This window comes from Solanum tuberosum, unplaced genomic scaffold, assembly GCF_000226075.1.
Source record: "Solanum tuberosum cultivar DM 1-3 516 R44 unplaced genomic scaffold, SolTub_3.0 scf00908, whole genome shotgun sequence".
NCBI classification, from domain to species: domain Eukaryota; kingdom Viridiplantae; phylum Streptophyta; class Magnoliopsida; order Solanales; family Solanaceae; genus Solanum; species Solanum tuberosum.
In genome coordinates, this window is record NW_006239806.1 from 12931 (window position 1) to 23153 (window position 10223).

General features: G+C 30.9%; 1 long non-coding RNA gene across 3 annotated transcripts; it reads left to right on the top strand.

Moving 5' to 3' along the window:
- The first annotated feature begins 5397 nt into the window (after positions 1–5397).
- On the top strand, positions 5398–9177 carry LOC102604401 (uncharacterized). 3 transcript variants are annotated; one of them, XR_001472528.1, is made up of 4 exons: positions 5398–6142; positions 6297–7444; positions 7707–8175; positions 8817–9016. It is a non-coding gene; the product is annotated as an uncharacterized lncRNA (long non-coding RNA). The 3 variants fall into 3 exon arrangements; XR_001472529.1 differs by lacking the exons at positions 7707–8175; positions 8817–9016 and adding an exon at positions 9029–9177; XR_368993.2 differs by lacking the exon at positions 8817–9016 and having other exon boundaries at positions 7707–8402.
- Positions 9178–10223: the final 1046 nt, after the last annotated feature.

The window sequence follows — 10223 nt, forward strand, 5'->3', positions numbered from 1 at the left end:
ACACTATTAAATAGTTCATGGGGTAAAAAATACGGTATTAAATAGTCTAGGGAGGTAATAGGTCCTCATGAAAGTTTAGTATCGCAACAGCAAATCCAACCAAAGTTAGGGTATTTTTCAGACGCTTATCCCTAAATTTTGCAAAAAACATTTAAATTTGAATGAATTTTTTTCTAAATATGGTTTATAGTTTATACCCCTCATTTTTAAAAACTAGCAAACTGATCCAATTTGACTAATTTATCTGAAACATACAATCAAATATGCTTCAAATCTCAAAAAGAAAATAGCCATGTAATATCATAGATTAGATCCTACATACATCTATGATGTACTATATTACAAATATATTTTCACTATAATTGCAATTTTTGAAGTTGAAGTTGTGTTTGGTTATATAGTTTTTGCAAATAATATTTGATATTTCGAATGTACTTTTCAAAAAAACTTGAAAAGTAATTTAAATTATTAGGTTGTTTTTATAATAATAACAAATTCAGGAAATTTGTAAAAGAAAAATATACTAAAATTGAAAACAAAGTCTTGGTGTAACGACCTGTTCCCGTCGTTACAGAAAGGCCAACGGGGAAAAATTTTGGGCTGGAAAACTTTTTCGTAGTATCTTGAGATTTTCCAACATAGTCCAGATTTGGACGAAATCGGAGTCATTAAAGTCTAGGGAAATCTGGTAGCAATTGGGTGATCTAATTATGAATTTGATCACATGAGTAGATAGATAAGTCGTAAAGGAACCCGTACGACTTTACGGAATTGAATTCGGGCTAGTAGAACTCCTGAAATTGATCTTAGCGTGAACGGATAGTTTCTGAGTGTCGTTAGTTGGAGGTGTGTTGTGAAATGGGGTCTTGGAAATATTAATTTTGCTCATTGTTTTCGTGCAAGCCGGTGAGGCAGGATTTCTGCCGCCAGGGCGCGGCCGCTGTAGCGGGGTAGGTGCCACCATGGCAGGGCAGACGCGACTTAAAGTCGGAAATAAACCCCAAAAATATTTTATTTTGTAATTTTTGAACTTGAGAGCTAAGGAATGAACCAAAGGCTTTTCTTAATAGTTTTCCATCATTCTTGAGGCTAAAGGTAAAATTTAATTGCCCGAATCCATTTTTCGATTCGTAGAATGTAATCTAATGGGTACTTATCGTTGGGGGGGGTTTTTGATCTAGGATTTATGATGGAAACAACCCTAATTTGAATATGGGGATCATGTGTATGATCTAGGGTTGATAGAATTATTAGTAATTCGGGTAATTAGTGATTGTTTATTGATTTTCGTGTTATTATGATTGTTTGTAGACCAAGAACAAGCGGAACGAATCCGAAAAGGGAAGAACAAAGTTTCTTAGGGGTTTCAAGCTTGTTTCAAGGTAGGTGATGGTTGTGATTCTATAATTGTGTGATGCATGTTTGTTCTTTCTTCATTATGATATATGTATGTATGCGAATGTTGCATTATCGATCACATTAGTTGTAAATGAGGATATATGAATGATGAATGCAATGAATTCATGACTTGCTTGTATGATTGTGAGAATATACTTGTGATTGTGATTGTGATTGTGGCTTGTTGAATGGATCGGGTGTTGCGTTCCGACGCACTAACTTGGATCGGTTGCCACGTTTCGACATAAACATTGGATCGGATAGCACATTCCGATATGCTAACAGTTTGGGTTTGGATTCCATGAGAGGACCAATGACTTGATATAACTGTGATATTTGAGAATTGTGAAATTGTTCGTTGTTCGTAAACGTTGATGATATTGTATATGTTCGGTGTATGCATGTTATTGTATTGTTGTAATGGCTTATGTATGTTGCACTTAGTGGGATAACCGTGTGATCCTACCAGTACACTGTAGTTGTGTATTGATACTGCACTTGCTCTTTCTTTGTTGAGTACATGGCATCTTCAGGCGACTATTGACAGACCTCGCTTAGAAGATCAGTGATTGTTCAAATTCAAGGGTGAGCCAGTTCTTCCGGGCTGCCAAGAGTTCTCTTTCTGTCTATGTCCACATTAGTTTGGGGTTGTAACCCTTCTTGTTAGACTTATGGATTTTGTTAGATGTTTTGGTACATTGACTTTCAGGTTCCAAGCGTATTTCTTTCGCATTTGTTTAGTTGTTAGACTTTTGTTTGGAGTTTATGGGAACTCCTATCTTTTCCTTAGCATTTAAATCTGCGTTCGTATACTTAAATGCCTTAGTTGTTTGGTTCTTCGGTTAGCCAATTAGTATAAATGGTTCTCCCACCGGAGGGTTAGTGTGGGTGTCAATCACGATGGTCTGGATCGTGACATAGTTGGTATCAGAGCGTAGGTTCATTGATCTCAATGTACCAAAACGAGTCTAGTAGATTCTTGCGGAACGGGTACGGAGACGTCTGTACTTTTCTTCGAGAGGCTATAGGACTTTAGGAAATCTCTCTACTTTCTTTTGTCTCCGTTCGTGCTATAACTTGATTCCAATTGATATCTGGCGATTCAAATTGGTATATCCCTAATTTCTAAAAACTAGCAAAATGATCCAACTTGACTAATTTATCTGAAACATACAATCAAATATGCTCTAAATCTCAAAAAGAAAATAGTTACATAATGTCATAAATTAGATCCTACATACATCTACTATGTACTATTACAAATATATATTCACTATAGTTGCATTTTTAAAGTTGAAGTTGTGTTTGATTATATAGTTTTGGCAAATAATATTAGATATTTTGAATGTACTTTTCAAAAAAACTTAGAAATGTAATTTAAATTATTAGGTTGTTTTTATAATAATAACAAATTCAGGAAATTTGTTAAAGAAAAATATAGTAAAATTAAAAACAAAGTTTTGGGTATTTTCAAATTTTAAATTTAACTTCCAACTATTATATTTGAAACTTTATGGCCCCACACCGGATTTTAAATAAAGTAAAGATAATAAATAAAAAAAATAAAAAGGTGAATTATTCTTATGATCAAATCAATCCCAAAAGCCAAAGCTTTATGGCCCAGAAACTTGTTTATAAAATATAGATAATGTCATTTTTTTTGTTTTTAAGAAACTTATTATATTAAAATAATAAAAAAAAAAACCTCAAAAATAAATTAAAACAAAAAAAAAAACCTCAAAAGGCTTTACTAGCTAAATTTGGAAAAACTAAAAACCATCTTCCTTTGATTCCAAACACACTGTGGTGATTACTATTTTAAAAATAGGAAAACGACGTGCATTGCGATTGCATTGCCCACATTTGAGCCATAAAGGAGAACAAGTGATTCATGTATTTTGAGTGAACAAAAATATAAAGCTTAATCCTCGAGGTTAATCATATTTTATCCATATTTTATTTCTATGAATTAAAGTTCAAATTTTATCTATTTAAAATATTAAGACTTATTCACGTGATGTTTAGACTTTTCCTAAATAACAAAACATGCTTAATCATATTTTCCCCATACGTGGTAGGGTCTGAAGCATTGGTCCACTCCTTAATTTGCATGAATCACGATGGTATTATATTTATTTATTATTACTCTTATTTAGAAATAGCAATTGAGGACGAACACTGCATTATGGATGGTACTAAAAGCTATAAAGGTTGTATTTAAAGATGTGACAAATTATAAGAATTCTATATATAGTCTTATTGGCTAAATGGTAACTGACTATTTCTAATGTGCACACGTGTCTTTTTTGGGCTAAAATTTTCCTATGCAATTGTATTCGTGTCATATTATGATGCTCACTTCAAAATCGTGACTTCAATTGTTTCTATTTCATTAGTTTACCATTTTCTATTGTCCTCCTTGTGATTTTTTGTGTTCTTGAAATATATTACTAACATCCGCTGAGTTTTTTTTTTTTTTTATAGTGATTGCCATTTGGGCATCGGAAAGATGAAGCATATCAGTGTTATAGTTCGTCTGCCGAAATTTCTGTCATGTAATATAATTGAAATTTTGAAATTCAAACTTCTATTGAATATGAATATATAGTTTTAAATTTTTTAAATAAAATTTATATATTTAAAAATTATATTGTAATCATAATAACGAACAACTTAAAATATTTAAGAGACATAAAAATGCTACCAAAAGAAAATTGATTTACTAAAATTATTCTTCAAAAAAAAAAAAAAAAAACACTCTCAAAATTTCAAGAATCCCACCTAATTGGGGGGTGGGGGAGGGGGGATATCATGTATAGAGTACTATCATGTATAGAGTACTATATTTGTCTAATATTTATTTTTCACAATTTTATTACCTCTTCAGAATTGGTCCTCTACTATTCACAACATCTTTATTTTGCTTGTATGTAATTTATACTATTTCTCAATTATATGTCAAAACAATCACTTTTGAGTAAAGCAATAGCTGAAAAAAATGCATTAACTAAATCTTTGTATTTTTTGCACATATTGTAAAGGAAAAAAACTATGATATACATACGTTCACCGATCTTTACTACTCCATATTTTGAATTTTTTGGTTAGTTTAGTTTATTTTATTCTGTCTTTCCACGTACTATATTTAAGATAATAAGATTAAAGTATATTTAATATATTTTACATATCTTTTTAGTACCACAAAATTTAAAGGAAAAATTACATGAATATATAACTTAAGATATCATAATCTCTAAAATTTCCTACCATTTATAAAAATTACAAAAATCTTCTCTTGGATACATCCCTCCCATTATGAATCATATTCATATATAGTTATGTATCCCACAATACAGAAATGTATCCAACACAACAACATAGTAGAAACAAATGTATCCAACAATAGAGGAATGTATCTAACACAACAAAATCAGTAGAGATCAATGTATCCGACAATAGAGGAATGTGTGACACAACAACAGAGTAGAGATCAATGTATTCGACGGAAGAGGAATATATCTGACGCAACTGAATTTTAAGTAATGTATCATTTGCAATGTATCGAACAATTGAGTAATGTATCTGAGAGCAATGAAAATTTCAAAATTATTGTAATTAAGATGACTTCCGGAATAGGATGTAATTAGCACGGTATGAGATTTCTCTATTTTATACAAATTTTAAAGAACATTTTACCTTATGCCTGACATGTTTGGCCCGTGCACAGCACGGGCTATGCCCATCAATTTTCTTTTCTCTTATTATTTTACTCCTATATTATATATTTATTATTACCCTTATTTAGAAGTGGCACTTCTAAAGGACTAACACAACTTAAAATAATTGTACCTTGTGCTGAAAATGTGATGAGACAAATAAGGGCATTTTTGGTATTGTGAAGATTAATTTTGGTGCATTCATTGTAGTAGAAACATTTGTACTCTATTTGGTGACACGTGTGTTGTCTTTTTATACTTAGCTAGCCAGTTATTATTTTATTACTCATATTTAGAAGTGAGATTTAGTATGTACGAACATGGTAATAACATGTTGTACAATAAGCTATGTGAAGTGTACTACAAACTTGGCTTTATTTTATTGGACATCATTTTTTTTGTTATTTTCCTGTTGACACGCGTATTTGCACTATCATCTCACCAATGCTCAAAACACTCACCAGCCAACGTTAGGTTCATTGCTTCAGAGCTTCAGCCTTCAAGATGGATCTTTGAGGTTCACTTTCTTCTTCATTGACTCTTTTAAATTCAAGTTTCTTAATTGTATTTTGTGATAAGTTTTTCTCGCTTTTTTCTTCCTTAATTTTTTTTTTTTGCTTTAATCTTTTTCTTGTGCAATTAGTGATTTTTTTAGAGAATATAAAGACATGAAGTTTATAGATGTGACTAGTTTTATTTCCCCTGATCCATTTGTGGAAAGGAAAATTGGATGAAAATGACTATAAACAAAATAATATTTAACAACCATCCAAATAAGTTGTTGATGAAGATGGAGATACTCTTACTCAAATTTCGACAAACATTCATCATCTGAATCAAATTTTGATATTTATTCTTTTAAATTATTGTTCTCTATTGTTTTTTCTCTATAAATAATAAATGAATGTCAATATTATTTTCTGATTTATTCATGCATCTTCACGAATAAATACTCAAGTTTCCTTAGTGCACCAAGGGTGTTTGATAATATGCCTACATCGAGATGGATCTTTGATTCAGCACTAAAGGTTGGTCAAGCTGTCAACTAATAATTATTCTTCCTTTCCTCGCTTCTTAGTGAACTTTTTTTGTACTGTTGAAGGGAGAGAGGTAGAAAAGAGATATGCGATACAGAAATACCAAGACAAATAAATAAAAAATGTCTTTTTTTCGTTTTCTTAGGTGAAGGAGAAAAGGAAAAAATATATGATTGTTATTTGTGCAATTTGAACCATTCAATTCCAGGTAGAGTCTAAGTTATTCATAAAATGAATTGACCCTCAACTCCCTCTAATTCTATATAGAAGCAACATTACGTGCCTCATTATGAAAAACCATTTTTTTTTCCATTTTATCACAGCTAAACTGGAAGGATTAGAGTCATTTTTTTGCTTCCTGGAGAATACAGCAGGGTACTTGAATGTTTCTCATAATATCAAAATAATTTAGAATAATTGAAGGATCTTCTCTAGATTTGGTAACAACATTTGATGTTGGACCTAATTAATGTGCGAAATGATAGTTAAGTTGTCTGTATGCGGTCATCATCAGTTGTATTGGTTTATGAATGCTCACGGAATCAAATAATGCATTTATTGCAAATGATGTATCTTTACATTTGAGTTTTATGCATGATCAATGTAAATGTTTTTTTGCACTATCAAGTTAGTGGACTTTCATTAACCTTCTTGATAAAATGTGCTATCCACATGTCAAAATTATTTACGTTACGTTGACAATGTATATTATTTATTAAACTCTTACGTTTTATTGTGCTTTCTATTCTGGCTTTGAAATTTGGGGGCTAAGAAAAAGGTTGGGATGTTCATTGTTCAACTAATTTGAGATATTAGACGATATTGATGTAATGAAATTGGAAGATGGTGTAATTCAAAACATGGTAAAGTCTCTGATTTGTATTCATAAGTTGCAATCCTTGATTGTTTTTCATTGTATTGAGTTCTTTTTCATAATGTTGGCAATTTTGACAAATCTACAATGATTTTAACTCCACCATATCCATACTTGGTCACCCATGGAAGAAGTTTGAAAAGATAATTCAGCAATTATTTGAAAATCTTTCCTCATGTTGGGAACCAAAATGAGGTACAAGAAGCAATGTAAAGTGTACTTCAAACAAAACTTGAATTGTACGAGTAGGGTTAAAATAGTAAATTCACTTTATTCACTCTCTCACCTCTGCTTCTACTCTTTCTTCTATGCCTGACAACTTTCATGGCAAATTGACAACCATTTTAAACCTTCAACGGAGTTAAACTTTACTTCAGAGTCTCACTCCAACTTCTCAAGTTCTTTCAATTGTTTACCTGGTAAGTATTCTTGTGTGGTATTGGTCCTCTTTTCATGCGAATCTTTACTCTTTTTTTCCCATTATTGTGGTTATACTTCCTATTATTCTACTGATTTTTCTTATTTTAGGTCTTCCACAATTTTTCTTGGATTCTTTTGAGTTCTGATAGATGCCTCTTGAAATATATGCATAATTTTGTTTTCAATATTTTGCAGTTTCTAGCTCTAAAATACTAAAAATATTAGTAAAATCTTCTTATCAATATATGATACGTTTTGCAGATAATTAATGACTTGATGCGGTCGCATGTTTGACGAAATTTCCCGTGAAGGTAAGACTTGTGTATTATGAAGAGAGATTAGTTATAAGAGTAGATTGTTTTGGCAGATGATTCAAGGTGCTAATGAAGTTGAACGGTGGGCTTAGGTGAATAGGCATTTTCCCTTATAAAATCTTTTTTTCATATGGTATTTTCCCCAAAAAATATTGAGAAAGAATTTGAGTTGCCGAACTCTTTGACGCTGCCATGAAATTAGAAGTGATAACGTAATGCTGAAAATTCAGGGTAAGCTTTCAGCATTGATCTTTTTGTTGTTTGAATTACATCTTCGAAAAAAATTCAGCTACTAATATAGTAAGTTGAGGTGGTATTCAAAGAAACATTATTTAAATTACAAAGTCAGAATAACAAGCAAGTTGAATCAGGCGAAAAGGTTGATTTCAGGCTCACCAATTTCCAAGTCCTTTAAGGTACCATTCCACATTTTCTTAAGAACCTTTAAAATTTTTGGCAATAGACCGTGATGTTGGTGTTGCATTTATTTTTAGCAGATGTTCTTGGATAAAAGCTGAAACTTTAATATTGAAAATTCTGTTACTAGATTGAGTTCTAGAAGTCTGTCATATGATCTTATGCTTTCTCAAAGTTTTTGTTTCATGTGTTCATATTAGTTAGATACAATTGATAATGTTAAAAACATTTTTCATCTGATCAATGCAGAAAAAAATGAACATAAGAAATCTAGCAAATAAGTAATAATGTTGACGCTAGAAAATTTTTGAGAAATGAGAGAGTAATAAAATGTCCGGGTAATGGAAGAATCCTATAAGACTATTAATTTAACGCAGAAACAAACTCTTTTCTTTAATCTTGAGTTTGTTGCTCAAGAGTAGCTACTAACTCCTAAACTTTTTTATATCATATGTGAAACAGGAGTAGTAATTTGAGTATGCAATATAATAATATTGTGTTAAGAGTGTTGTCATATGTTTCTTATAGAGTAATATCGACTTCATGTTTTCTCTTTTATTTGTAGCATAATATTCTTTCATCAGAATTTTGTGTCATGATCATTAATGGGTTCCTTGTGCTTTGCTTATTGCATTTGAAGGTTTGGCAATGAAATAGATGAAAAAATGGAGGTTTTTGCTTGGTCCAAGTATGAGCTCTAAAATGTCTGTGATTATCTTTCGCAAACATTTTTTAGCTAATTTATTCTCACATTCATTTTTTGAATATTTTTACTCTTTCCATGTCCCTCAATAGAAGTAAAACAACATTTATTTGTATTTCACGAGAGACAATTTTGTATATGAGATGTAGGTGAGACGAAGAGAAGCCGACATTTTTAGTATGTGCTCATTCTACGTCCCCAGATTAAGAAGCATAAGGATAGGTAGAACATGAGCTCTGGAAGACTAAGTTAATGTATTATATGTTAAATGTAATCAAAGGATTTTCTTAGTGGTTTATACAACATTAAGGTAATATTATGTTATTCAAACTTTAAGGTCTGATTTGACTGTGAACTCTGGGTGGCCCAAAGTAAGAAATGAACTTTTTTGTTTTAGAACTACCCAACTTCCATATTTGAATGTGTAGCAGCCATTAAAAAAATATTGGTTGAGTGTTTATAACTTTAAGGTGGAATAGAACTACCAAAAGTTTGGGTTGATGTTCATAAAAAAAACAAATGGTGAAGCTTGCCAATTGTAAATCAAATAATAGGAGCAAAAAGAGTAAATAACAAAAAACGAAAGACAACAGAATGGATAAAAAGGAAGTGAAAAAAATTACACAAAAAATTAGAAAATATAAAAGAAGAAGACCTTAAAAATAGAATTAATTATATTCTCTATAGATAAAGTAAAAATAATCCAAAATAAATTAGAATTATTATATAGTGAAGACCCTTTACAAGGATGGGAAAAACATAAAACAAAAAGTAAAAATTAGAGCTAATTGATAATAATAGTATAATAACTCAAAAACCATTAAAGTATAATTTCAATGATTTAACAGAATTTAAGATACTTTTAAATGAATTACTAGAAAAAGGATATATACAAGAAAGCAATAGTAAGCACAGGAGCCCGACATTTATCGTAAATAAACATAGCGAACAAAAAAGAGGACAAGTGTAAAGTATGACAAGTGTAAAGTAGTCATACTATATTAATAGGTAGTAGGTACAAGTGTATGGGCAAGAGTATGGGCAAGTGTAAGTAAGAATGGTAGGTGTACAAGTGTCATAAAGTAAGTGTAAATGTTAAAAATATGATGACAAGTGTAAGGTATGTCATCATAATATGTTTGTCAAGTAGTCATAAAGTAAGTAGATATGTAGTAGGAGGATTGATTGTAAAGTAAAGTAAAGAACTTCCTTCCTATATAATGGAAGGCATATGTAAATGTAAGGGCGGACTTGAACGCCTAAGTAAATAAACATCCTCTTTTCAAATATACTCTCTCAAGATAGATAGTTAAAATACTAATGGAAAAATCTGAAATCCAGTCA